The sequence below is a fragment of the Spermophilus citellus genome (assembly GCF_964194105.1).
Source record: "Spermophilus citellus genome assembly, chromosome: 1".
NCBI classification, from domain to species: Eukaryota; Metazoa; Chordata; class Mammalia; order Rodentia; family Sciuridae; genus Spermophilus; species Spermophilus citellus.
In genome coordinates this window covers 138,104,373-138,110,857 of record NC_138182.1, presented here as the reverse complement: position 1 = coordinate 138,110,857, position 6,485 = coordinate 138,104,373, and positions in this window count along the sequence as shown.

Below are 6,485 nucleotides of genomic sequence, written 5' to 3'. Positions count from 1 at the left end.
TTCACAATTGTTGTTCACTGATGACAATGCACAGAAACTGTTTTTCTTTTCTTTTCTATTACCCCTACCTGAATATCATCGCTGATGCTGATCCTCCCGCTTGGAACATCGTTCCTGTTCCTGTCCACTCTTCTATGCCAGTGCTTTTCTTTCTGAACTTTTTTTTTTTTTTTTTAGCTTATGAGAACAACATGCAGAGTAGCAGGAACTGTTTTCCTATAATCATTTCATTTAGGACCTTTATGTATTTCCATGGCACTAATAACTTTGGTACATAGTAAATCCTCAGTAAATAGCTGATGGCTGGACAAGAATTACAGGGAAGACTCTCTTTCCAGTGAGAGTATCTCTATAGAGCTGTCTTTGGAAGGCTGCTCAGCTTTCCTTGTCTCATGGGATGTGAGACACCCCCTCCTGGATGATCTTCTTGAATGGAAGTGCTCCTGGAGATAGGAGCCTGTCTGAGCTCAGAGCCCTGTCACCAATCAGCTATTGTGACCTCCACCTCACTGAGTCTCAATCTTTCATCTGTAAAGTGAACGAAGCGGATTAGTGGATCTCTTAGGCCTCTCCTGATTATCATGTCTGAAGATCTGGAATTGAGATTTATAATCATGTTTATCAATTTCTCTGGAATATGTTCCTTGTGGCCCTTTCTACCAACACACATCAGGTTAGCAACTTCAGAGAAACTCTGAAGCCTTTGGGGTCCCTTTGCTACTAGGACATTATAGAATGTTACAGAAATTTTGAGACAAGATTCTTAATGCTGTTCATATAAAAAATCACAGAAGTTTTTGTGATTGGGCTGTAATATTGAAGACTATGGGTGTTGTATGCACACAGAGCAGAGAGAGAGTTTTAGAACTAGAGAATTCCAAAAGACAAATTTTACTCTTACCTGTAATAATGTACTCTCTTGCCTTCTTTCCATTGGCCTATATTTCCAACCGCCTAGCTCTGTAAAGACAAAGATCATCTTTCTTTGCAAAGTACCAAGTGTTCAGTTAGCAGTCTCAAAGATTTTCCTGAGGGAGGCTAGGGATGTGGCTCAAGCGGTAGCGCGCTCACCTGGCATGCGTGCAGCCCAGGGTTCGATACTCAGCACCACATACAAAATAAAGATGTTGTGTCCGCCAAAAAATAAATATTAAAACTCTCTCTCTTTAAAAAAATAAAAAAAAAGATTTTCATAAGAACAATAATCAAAAGTATGTAATGACAACTAATTCTCAGTTTTCTAGTAAAATTTCCTAAGTTGTCACCTTATATTTCCATAGGCAACATACTTTCTATGCCTGGAGAAACTAGCTGTCTTTTTCTTCTTACCATGTTTAGTAGAATTAAACAAAACAAAACGAAACAAAAAAACAAACTATCTTTATTCTATGTCCATGAAGTCAAGGTAACTTGAAAAACATAAAGCAGGATCAGGTCATTCCACTTAGAAAAAAATCTTCCAGGGTTTCCACTGCACTTGGAATACAGTCTTTTCGAAGACTGTGCTCTGCAGCCTGGGGTCCAGCCTCTCTGCCTCTGGTCCACCCCACGCAGCTGCCAGGGCCTCTTATCACTACTTCTTCTTTTTTTTTTTTTTGTATTTAGTTTTTAGTTCTCGGCGGACACAACATCTTTGTTAGTATGTGGTGCTGAGGATCGAACCCGGGGCGCACGCATGCCAGGCGAGCGCGCTACCGCTTGAGCCACATCCCCAGCCCATCTTATCACTACTTCTAACCTGAAAAACTTGTTTCTTATCCTCTGGCACAATTTACTACTTTGAAGTCCTTATCTGTTTCTCTATGATTGGGTGCTTCCTGTCTTCATCCCTGCCTATAAGTCACCTCTTCAGTGAGGCCTTCTTTGACCTGCATGGAAGTGATTTCCCCTAATCCAGATATTCTCAGTCACATAATCTCATTAGTTTCCCCGCAGTCTGGCTGGACACAGAATCACGAGCCACTCAAGCAGGAACAAAACTTTATTTTTGAAAATGCCGCCAATACTACATACACGTCCGGCAAGCAAGCCGGTCCACCCACTCGATCCCGTCTACCGGAACCGGAGCCCAGGACCTCCCCCGGAATTCCCTCCTACTATCCTTCCCCAACCAATGGGAACTTTCCAGGAGTCCCATAACTTGAGTCCAAGGTGAACAGCAGGAGTCCAATTTCCATATGAATGTAAATCTTAACATAATCATATCATCTCAATGGCTAGCTGGCACCTTACAACCGAAAGTGCCATGCATCATATTATTTGGTTGTGGCTCCTAGCATATATATATATATATATCCTCTGGCACAATTTACTACTTTGAAGTCCTTATCTGTTTCTCTATGATTGGGTGCTGGGGGTGCTGGGGGCTGGGGGTTTGGCTTAGAGGTAAAGTGCATCTATAGCATGCAGGAGGTCCTGGGTTCATTCCCTACAACCAACCCGAAAACCAAACAACAATGGATTAGAAAAACTCTTCAAAGGCATGAAATCATTAGAGATCAGAAAGTGTTTTTGATTGTAATCAAAATAATGCTCAAATGCTTAATTATGAAACATAACATTTGCCCTATTTTTAGGGGAATTTTGATGGTCTGTGGATAATTTCCAAGAGCCAGAAGAGCTTTTCTTTTTTCTATTATGTAGGAAAAACAGGAACACACACTTTCAAAAGCAGGAACTACCAAAAAAAAAAAAAAAAAAGCCACTGGGGACTTCCACAGTTCTATTGTAAGACAAATATAAAATCTATTGAGGGGCTGGGGTCTAGCATACTTGATTCACTGGGCTCAATTCTCAGCATCACATTAAAAAAATAAAATAAAATCTATTGAAAGACAGCTTTATAAAAAGTGACAGATTTGTCTATGCCAGGGGAGGAGAGGAGAGGAGGGGGCAGGAATTTAAATTAAAAGAAAAAAAAAGTAGCCGGGTGCTGTGGCACACAGCTGTAATTCCAGTGGCTCGGGAGGCTGAGGAAGAAGGATCACAAGTTCAAAGCCAGCCTCAGCAACAGCTAGGCACGAAGCAACTCAGTGAGACCCTATCTCTAAATAAAATACAAAATAGGGCTGGAGATGTGGCTCAGTGGCCGAGTGCCCCTGAGTTCAATACCTGGTACACTCCCCCGCACCCCCCCAAAAAAGAAAAAAAAATGGAATGAATCAACAGGTTTTTGAAATGTGGGCACAGAGAATGACTTCTTTTTTGTTATTAACCTGAAATCATTTGCCTTCTGCCCCATTTTCAAAATATTTCAAACTCAAATAAATGTTCTAAATATTTGTTTTCCTGTACTTAATCACACAAACATATGTAATTCCCTATATTTATATTTATCTTCCTATATATTGTACTTTTGAGAAGTTCATCACGGGCTGGGATTGTGGCTCAGTGGTAGAGCGCCTGCCTAGCATACATGAGACACTGGGTTTGATTCTTAGCATCTCATATAAATAAATAAATAAAATAAAATAAAATAAAGGCCCACCAATATATATATATATATGGAGAAGTTCATCCTGCTAGGTTTATTTAGAATTGGGAATAATAGGAAGGCTTGGCTGACCAAGAATATCACCTGACTGGTTATTTAAAAAATATTTTTTTAGATGTCAATTAACCTTTTTTTTTTCTTTTTAATTTTTTTTTTAGATGCATGGACCTTTATTTTTATTCATTTATTTATATGTGGTGCTGAGAATCAAACCCAGTGCCTCACACATGCTAGGCAAGTGTTCTACCGCTGAGCCATAGCCTCAGCCCCTCAATTAACCTTTAATTTATGCCTCACGCATGCTAGGCAAGCACTTTACCACTGAGCTACAACCCCAGCCCATGACTGGTTTTTAAGAAGACCCATTTTTTTAAAAAAATTTATTTTAGTTGTAGAGAGACACAGTACTTTTAATTTTTTTATTTTACCAGGAATTAAACTCAGGGGCACTCGACCACTGAGCCACATCCCCAGCCCTATTTTGTATTTTATTTAGAGACAGGGTCTCACTGAGTTTGGCTCAGTGGTAAAGTGCATGTATAGCATGTTTAGTTCCTCACTGTTGCCAAGGCTGGCTTTGAACTTTCGATCCTTCTGTCTCAGGCTCCCAAGCTACTGGGATTACAAATGTGTGCCACTGAGTCCAGCAATTTCACTTTTCTTTCTTTTTTTTTTTAGTTGTCAATTGATCTTTATTTATTTACATGTGGTACTCAGAATTGAACCCAGGTCCTCATACATGCTAGGCAAGGGCTCTACCACTGAGCTACAATCCCAGCCCAATTTCTTTTTTATTTATGGCTCAATATGTATACTACAATTTCTTTATCTATCTATCTGTTGATGGACACCTAGGCTGGTTCCATATTGTGAATTATGCCGTTATAAATGTGGTATGCATGTATGACTTTAATTCTTCAGAAAAATACCGAGAGGTATTATAGCTGAGTCATATGGTGGTTCCATGCCTAGTCTTTTGAGGAACTTCTATACTTATTTCCATAGTGGTTTTACTAATTTACAATACTTCCAACAGCGTAAAAGTGCTCCCTTTAAAAAAAAAATCTATGGTCTGGGGATGTGGCTCAAGCGGTAGCGCGCTCGCCTGGCATGCGTGAGGCCCGGGTTCGATCCTCAGCACCACATACCAACAAAGATGTTGTGTCCACCGAGAACTAAAAAATAAATATTAAAAATTCTCTCTCTCTCTCTCTCTTTAAAAGAATATATTTATTTTTTTAGTTATATGTGGACATAATACCTTTATTATCATTTTTTTTTATGTGGTGCTGAGGATCTAACCCAGTGCCTCATGCCTGCTAGGTAAGCTGTGAGCCACAACCCTAGCCCAAAAGTGTTCCTTTTTTTCCCACAACCTCTCCAGCATTTATTATTGTCATACCTTACTATGTAGTTTGTAGTTCAAAAACAATACTCCCCCCCCCCCCCCGCCACGTATGAAATTATTTAATTTCATTTCCAACTACTCTCAGTGGTTTGGGGCCTTTCTTCCATTAAGAATCACTGATTTCCACAAATGATTTTTTTTTGATAATTTTTTTTTGAGAATTTTTAATATTTATTTTTTAGTTCTCGGCGGACACAACATCTTTGTTGGTATGTGGTGCTGAGGATCCAACCCGGGCCGCACGCACGCCAGGCGAGCGCGCCACCGCTTGAGCCACATCCCCAGCCCCTGATAATTTTTATTTATTTATTTTTATTAGCTATTCAGCCACAAATGTTCTAATTTTGCCATAGCATGAGTATAATATAAAAACCATTGTCTATAATGTAATTCTACAATGCCTCCTAAAATATAATCCATCTAGGTTTGGTTTATACTTTTCTCCAATAACGAAAAAGGAACACTCATTTCTAGGAGAGAGGTGGTGGAGGGGATGGAGATGGTGTTTCCTGTTTTGACTGTTTCAGTGCGTATCAGGCCTAGGATTGCCCTGCCTGATAGGGCTACTCTTTACCGAATCTAATTACAAGTGGGTGAAAAGGACATTAGAAACCCATAGAACTGACAGTGGGCAGCTGTCTTGTTTGCCTTCTCCACCCTAACATGCCTCAACAGAATGACTGTGCCTTGCAGCTGAGCTAATGAACATTGACTGTTTCAGAGAACAGACTGAGACAGGCCAGATACCATTATTTATTTTTCTTCCTTTGTGCAGGGTGTCTCCCTCCATTTATTAATCTTCACCACAACTTTGGGAGAGAGTCATTTTTGTCCCTATTTTATAGTTAAGGAACATGACACTCATTTGGAGGGAAGGAGTTCAGTTCGGAAATTGCATGTGACACTTGGGGTGGTGGCAGATGCCTGTAATCCCAATATCTTCGGAGGCTGAGCAGAAGGATCCCAAGTTCAAAGCCAGACTCAGCAATTTAGCAAGGCCCCCAGCGACTTAGGGAGCCTGTCTCAAAATAAAAAATAGAAAGGGGCCGAGGATGTGGCTCAGTGGTTAAAGTACCCCTGGGTTCAATCCCCAGCAACAAACAAACAAAAATCAAGAAAGAATGAAAAGCAAGAACATGTGATCTTGTGATGCTTGTGACGCTCTTATCCAGGAGGTTGGGGGGTGGGGCTCTTTTCCCCAGAGAATAGCTTTAGGGAAGCCATTTGCTGCTTAAGGCCAAGCTGGCATCCAGCATGGGCAAAAGAATTAGGATTTTGGAGAATCAAACCAGGGAGAACTGTGCAATGTGCAGGAGTGAGCGGGAGGCAGGCACTAGGGGTACTGTTGCTGCAGGCATACCAACGTCCCTTTTGAGGCACCTGGGACTAAGACTAGACAGCGTGTGTGGAGGGGCGCCCCGCCCCCTCTCGCGGACAGGGGCGGGGTCTTGCAGGAGGGACTGTGAGGGCGGTCGGCTGTAGACAGCTGCGTGCGCCGAGTCGGTGCTTTGTATTCTTTTCCACCAAGCTCCACGCAGTGGTGCGACCCAGCCTGGCCAAACGCTGCCAAGGGCAGGGCTGGCA